The sequence below is a fragment of the Apus apus genome, chromosome Z (genome assembly GCF_020740795.1).
Source record: "Apus apus isolate bApuApu2 chromosome Z, bApuApu2.pri.cur, whole genome shotgun sequence".
NCBI classification, from domain to species: domain Eukaryota; kingdom Metazoa; phylum Chordata; class Aves; order Apodiformes; family Apodidae; genus Apus; species Apus apus.
Window position 1 is genome coordinate 39,875,906 of NC_067312.1, and position 7,999 is coordinate 39,883,904.

Sequence of the window (7,999 nt, forward strand, 5' to 3'; positions counted from 1 at the left end):
ACAGCTGCATACGGTTGTGATATTTACTTTTCATTATTATTTTGTTATTTTACTCATAATTAGAGTCTAAAAATACCCAATTTTACTAGTCTTCTGCTCACAGTCATCCACAGAAATAAGTGTTGGTTTGCAGTTAGATTCCTGAATGCTATGCAAGCAAAAGCTGTTTATTTAAAATCAAAATAGCCAGGAAATGATATGTGTATCAGTAGGCCAGTGACAAAGGAAGGCATTTTATTTGCAAATATTATCTCAAGTAACTAATTTGAAGGTTTGTTATAGCAGAAAAAATATTTGCCAGCTGAAGCAGCACTACCTGCTGGGCTCTCCCTTTTCCAGGGAACAAGAGCTTTATGTCTCCTTCATAACATACTGCTATTTTATGGCAATTAAACACTAATTCTTTAAAAATAAACAAATGAACAAAAAAAAACAAAAACATGCTCACAAAGAGCAACAGTAAAACTTATTTTTATAGAATCATAGAATCACAGAACTATTCAGGTTGGAAAAGACCCTTGGGATCACCGAGTCCAACCATCATCCTTACTCCACAAAATTCTCCCGCAAATCATATCCACCAACATCACATCCAAATGACCCTTAAACACATCCAGGGATGGTGACTCAACCACCTCCCTGGGCAGCCTATTCCAGTATTTAACCACTCTTTCTGAGATTTTTTTTTTCCTAATGTCCAGTCTAAACCTTCCCTTTGGCAGCTTGAAGCCATTTCCTCTTGTTCTGTCGCTAATTACCTGGGAGAAGAGATCAGCACCAACCTCTCTACAATGACCTTTCAGGTAGCTGTAGAGACTGGTGAGGTCTCCCCTCAGCCTCCTCTTCCTCAAACTAAACATTCTCAGCTCCTTCAAGCATTCTCCATAAGATTTATTCTCTAGGCCCTTCACCAGCTTCATTGCCCTCCTCTCTACTCGCTCCAGCACCTCCATATCTCTCTTGAATTGAGGTGCCCAAAACTGGACACAATACTCCAGGTGTGGCCTCACCAGTGCTGAGTACAGGGTGACAACCACCTCTCTACTTCTGCTGGTCACACTATTTCTAATACAAGCCAGGATGCCACTGGCTCTCTTGGCCACCTGGGCACACTGCTGGCTTATATTCAGCCTCTTGTCAATTAGAGCCCCCAGGTCCTTTTCTGCCAGGCAGCTTTCCAGCCACACTTCCCCAGGCCTGCAGGGTTATGTATGGGGTTCTTACCAGGTTGGAGAAAATTCCTGAAATAGAGATCAAAAATTATGTTCTAAGAAGGGTCTGACAGTAGTATGACACAAAATCAAAACCATTAGTTTTTTTCTGAAGCAAAAGGGGTACAAAATTAAAACAACTCATCAGACATCAAATTAAATAATATGGCATAAGCAGATTAGTAGTGATTTATCAGATCGCATTCTGTAGTTTGACTGTTAAGCTGGAAGAGGAGTAGACATTAGGAAGAAATTATTTAGTGTGAGGGTGCTAAGACACTGGAACAGGTTGCCCAGGGAAGTTGTGGATGCCCCCTACCTGGAACTGTTCAAGGCCAGTTTGGATGGGCCTTGGAGCAACCTGACCTAGTGGGAGGTGTCCCTGCCCATGCAGGGAGGTTGGAACTAGATCTTTAAGGTCCCTTCAAACCAAATCATTCTATGATTCTGTGATGATTTAGGTTTCTTTCCATATTTCTCAATTATAACTTCTCCCATGGTGTTTCATTTTAATATATGGTGAGGTTATGCTCTGTTGATGACTAAGCAGCATCAGGAAAAAATTTCACTAAGTAGCAGATGTGAATCAATAGGCCAATGCCACAGAAAAGAGTTTTACTTTCACATGTTCAGATGCAACACTGCAAATACAATTGCAATATGCAGCCTCAAATTTAAGATGTAAACATCTTCATCTCTGCTATTAGATCGTTTTGTTTCCCTCTTGTTATTAAAGTGAATATATATATATCCATATATAGAAACATCTTGTTTTCCATGCTGTTCCATACCTTACCTTTGATTCTGCACAATCCGGAGAAGTAGATGGTGCTGGACTCACTAAGACAACCATCTTCTGAAAGGAAATCTGGAACACAACAGATCTGCCTATGCCTAATCTATACCCATAGCTATAATGAGTATGCCTATGCCTGATACCCAGATTTAGAAGCCATTTAGTCATCTCATTTCCACATCAATTTAAAAAGATGTCAATCACCTCAGAACTGACAAATACTTAAAATCATATTCTCAAATCACCTAGCATGTTGTCAGGTCTTTGGTAAGGGGAGTACAGCATCCAACATCTCCAAAATGTTAATCCACACCTACTGCCAATTAGCCCTGTGCTCAAGGGTGTGCAGCTCCCCTGCTGCTCTCCAACTCGGGGCTCTGTCTGGACAGTCTCCAAACAGCTGCTGGATGCAGGAGGGAATTTCCCAACTTTGGAATGGAGAGGTCTAGCCCCCAGTGCTCACTTGCTCCAGATGAGACAGCAATTTCGAATGGGAGAGGAAGACATCACACCACATTTATTTTCAAAAAGGGCTGGTTTGAGACAATGTCAAAACCTATAAAACCCAAATATATCCACTGGAATTTTACCAAGGTCCCCAGCTGCATTTGAACATGCTCTCAAAATACCTACCCAGGTGTTGCTGTCAACGTGAGCAGTTTGCTGTAAGTATTGTTGAAAATGCTTTTGTTAGCATTATTTACTGATCACATCCAACTGAAGTATCTCACATGTCGACCTATATCCAACACCATATTAAGATAACTGAATTTATGAAAAATGTTGCTCAGTGAATTCGAATAACAAGTATATACTCTCTCATCCCCAAATTAAGTCATTAAAAATAGATACAATTTCAGTAACTGTTAACTCAACCCTGAGGAGTATATTGCACATTTGAAGTAAGAATTTATCCCTTTATTCTGTCTTCGACATCTACATGTGAATAGGCTACATTTAAAGATGAAAAGGACCCAGAAACACCAACCTGCTCACTAAAGCACTGGCCTTTTTAAAGGAACAGGTACCATCTCCTGAAGAAAGAATGCCCTCTACTGCTTGGTTAAAGAGCTGCGCCGTACCAAAAGAAGCAGTTGCTCAAACCAGGTTTTGTACAGATTAAAACCCTTGAAAAAATGAATTAATACATATATTTTAAAATATTATTAATAACAGCAACAACCTTTTCTGTGTATTATCTCTCAGAGCTATTAGGAGATATGAAATTCATTTATAAAAACAAATGCTCTCTAAACACAGCATTTCTGTCTACTCTGCTGTTCATTTTTCATTATACACCTGCATAATACAGCCCCAAACACCTCACTATAAACAAATACATAAAGTCAAGCGTGATGTTTTCTCCATAATATTCGAATGCACAACACTTTTATTTTGAAAGGACTGATGTTTTTACTTTCAACAATTATTTTGCAATGCCTTTTCTTGGAAATTCATGTAATTTGCAGCCTGTCCTCAAACTTAATACTTCCCCCTGCCTCCATATTACTCCACACAGTCTCCTTCAAAGACAGACACGTGTATGTAATTTGTCCACAGTGGTTTGCCTTTGATAAACAACAAGTTGGAATTCTTACATCTCTAACAGTTACATCTAGAGCATGGAATTTTATAGCATCTTACCACACAGAAGTGCTGTGAAGCGTTGTCAAAAAACAGCACAGGTATTCTTGCTGATTTGTTTTACATGAGCAGAGAAGAAAGGGACTCATGAATCCTATTGTAGACACCTTACCTCAGATCTAAATCTGAGGTAAGTGCCTAAGAAAATCCTGTATTTTCTTGAAGTAAAAGAGAAATTTCTGAGGTGAGCTTTAAACAGTCACTAATTAGTACCTCTGGCAGCAGATGCTACTATTTTTCCTGTAATTTTTTTCCCCTTACTTATTTGGCTACCCAAGTAAACAGACTGACAGTCTATGGCTATTCACAGCATGCTAATTTTTGTTTCTGTAACAACAGCTTTTTTGGTTGTACAGCACCTAAAAGTAAAACCTCAAAGATAGTTTAACCCAAACTCATGTTGAAGAGCACACAAATGATGAACTTCTGGAACACACAATCCTTTCTGTTTTGTTCTTGTTATTACTTGCAGTTGTTCTGTCTTGTAGTGGGAGCTGTGTGAACACAAAAAGTTAATGCTGAAGTGATCATCCCTTCAGTAAATATTTCTGGGACTAAAGATTTGCTTCACCTTATCCTAACTAAGGAAAAGCAAATAAATTTCTAACCTTTAAATAATTATTTTTCTGCCAGATATTATTTTGAATTTTCCACCTTTCTCAATGTCACACTTGCAGTATCTGGAGAAACATATGGTCTGCAGGGAAGACATTATTTTCTCGTCTGGAGAAACATACAGTCAGGTTAAAAAACAGAATATTAAATTGGATTGATCTATGTTAGCTGAGAGAAACTGACAACATGCACTGTAAGAAAAAATATGGAAAAGAGAGTTTCACTGTATCATGTATGCCATGAGCAAGCATTTTCCAAACACTTTCAGGTCTTTACAAATGAAGACACAATTCCTAGGAAAAGATAATACATGTTTCAACAACTCAAAAATGAAATTGAAACCTGGTTTTTGTTTTTAAAGCAAGAACGGCAGACATGCATGGTCTGGTACACAGAAGTTTATCCAATTCTATGTGAAAACAGAAAAAAACACAGTTTTGTGCCAAGAGCACGGAGAACATAAAAACAACAACAACAACAACAACAACAAAAACCCAAACAAAAAAAAATAACACCCAACCAACCAAACAAAACCCACAAAAAACCAAACCAAACCAACAAACAAAAACAACCAAATAAAACCAAAACAACAATAACAAACACCACAAAAAAAAACCCACCACCTAACATATTTAGAGTGATCTCAGGAATTCCTCAGCCTCCTTGAATAGGAAATTATTTTATTTTGAGAATGAATTCCGAACTACACAAGCCCTTGATAATGTATTTGACCGAGGGTATAGTGCATAAAACATCAACACTTGATTTCAGAATAACTCTGTATTATTACTAATTTTCAACCAGCAATGGCCTATAGTGCTACCACCAGGGCTATTCATGGTTGCTCAAGAATATTTTCTGCAATTATTCTGACATTCTGGCTATGAACTGACTAGAGTATCCCAAGGAAATACTGAGCCTGCATAGCAGAAACAACCATAGTACAGGAGACTACGGGAAGAGTGGCAAAATTATTATTTTGTTGTTGTTCTTCAGCTTTTCCCCTTTCACACACATGCATAACATGGGCTGGATAGATGTTTGAAATAGCTTTCAAAGTAATAAGAATGTACGTTCTGTGGCTTGTGAATTTTCCAAATGATGAAATTTTTTTTTGTATTTTTACCTTTCTGTGAAGAAAAGCTGTGTTACATTTTCAGTAGTAATAAACAAAAAACATCAAAAAAGTTCTGTCTCAGACAAAACACAACATCCCCAAGTAGAACACAGTATCAAGTGTCTTTTGCTTTCTGAGAGCATATACAAGCTCTCTGTGAATTTGCCCACAAATACTGCTTATTGCATCCAAATATATACATACATGTGCATACATACATATGTGTGCATATATATATATATATATATATATATATATATATGCATATTCGTACATCCGACTTCCACATTAAGAATCAAGGATCTAGCATTATGTTGATGTAGCTCTGAACTTTAAAACAAGATTGCAATTACAACAGTACTATTATTCATTGCTGCCAGAAGTGAGTCTACACGAACAACAATTGTTACCCAACCTCCTTTTCTTCTGCTGGATGTATCAAGAATATCGGCTGTCCCAGAAAGTACTGTGAATCAAAATCATCGGGCACTTCAAAGAGGCAAGATTCTTCTGCCTTCATACAAAATAGTGGATCATTGAAAGCATTTTTTCTTAAACTGGTGAAGGTATCATTTCTACATCTCGCTCTCCTAGCTTAGGGAATGGAACATAATAATCATCTCCAAATATTTGAAGGCAAAAAACTCCAACATTAAAATAATTACTCAGTATTATACATGGAATATGTTTAAGAATAGTGGGATTACCCTAAGCAAAGTGGTAAAAGCTTCTTGACCATGAAATTTATATAAAACTGAAACAGCTTTTTTTAATAGGGAGGTGCGTTGCTCAAGTCATTTAAATTAGAATGCAGAGAACACACAGAAATGCCCTGTAGGGAATGCATTGGCTTGGAAATAAACCTAGTATGTCTTTCCAGCTATAATTTGTATGATTTCCTGGGTTTGGACATAAAACACATGGGAACTCAAGTCAAGAGTTCATGTAACTATTGTTTTTGACTGAGCTGAGTACCATATGGTGCAACGCAGGCAAGCAGATTAACTAATGTAAAGCTAGTGTTAAGGTATGGAGAGGCAGGTATTCCTGTCATTCTTTTAGCTTAAAAAAAACAACAAAAGAAAACAAAAAGCCCCAATCATCATACAGAATCACTAGATATAAAACAATTTTAAGATAGAACATGCTGGAGTCACAGTGTAACACTGGGCTGTTAATTAAATAAATGACAGATGCTCTTTATTTACCCCTCTCTCTTACTGTAGAGAGAAAGGAAAGAGACTAAGGGAGACAAAACTCCAACGAGGATAACTGGCAGATTCAAGGATTCTGGCTGCATAATTTCAAAACCATCTCTAGGTGTTAATAAATTCAAAACCTTCCTGATGTTTTCATCACTGTCAGAACCAATGTTCAAACTACCTGCAAGCAGCCCCGTGGAGGTACGTGGGAAAAAGAAAGAGAGACTTCCTACCCAGAGTCTCTATCCATGTTCTTTGTATTATAATAGTGCCTACACTGTGTTTTTAACCAAAGGAAGACTTCCAGCCCTGCTCAGCATCACAGACTCGGTTATGACAGTACCACCTGTGGAATACTTCTTTCAGTATTTCTTCAAAAGCAAGTAGGGGAAGCCAGCCTTCTCCAGCTCTGTATTTCTTACCTTCACTTTTGTCCTTATTAATAATAGCAGGACACACAATTGCAACCAGGTGATAACTGAGTTTCCTAAATGAGGGACTTAAGGCAGGCCAAGGTCTCTTTTCTTTCTGATCCTGTCTTCTTCGTCAGTAATTTGGGGGGGGGGGGGGGAAGGACAAGAGAAACTTAGTTACATACACCTGAGGAAATGTATAACAGAGTAACAGTACCCAGAGCTAAAATTATACACTAGAATATTCAGTCTTTTACAATAATAATGCCACAAGTGGTAGTCCCTAACACAAAACCAGCACATGCTGTCATCTTGCACAAGTGTAATATTCTTTAGTGATCAGCAGAGATCTGGTTCTGAAAGAGGGCAGCTTTTCCAAACACATCTGTTTGTTAGAAAATTTCTTTCATCTTGTACGATTTTTATACATGTCCAAAGTTTTATTCCAGGATAAAATAACATTGTAGGAATCAGACTTTGTTTTAAAAAGCAATTAGTTAAAAGATTTTTAAACCCACCCCTGTCAATGGATAATAAAATCCCTGTTATGAATATGTTAGCATTTGGTGCAAAACTCTGTGGAAAGAATTAAGCCCCCAAGCTGTTACAGTTCCATAAAGACTTCCTATATATAAAAAACTAAACTGAAATTTATGTCAGTTTGTTAATGGCATCACTTGAAACCATAGCAGTTAATTAACTAATTAACAACTTAATTAACTCAGCACTTAATTTACTTACTTGGGTTCATTTAAATTCCCCAGACGAGATTTAATGAACTCCTAGAATAATTTCTGACTAACCATGTGATGTATGTTTATCTTATCTAGGAGATATTTCATGAAACTAAATGATTTAAAGACAGAGCTCAGGACTAAGTTTTTACTTAACAGCACACAACACGCTAAAATTTTGCAGCAGTTTACTCGCAGCGTGTGCAGGAGACAAGGAAGACAAAGCCTAGCAGAAAGTTTTCTTTCTGGGAGTAACCCACAGATTAC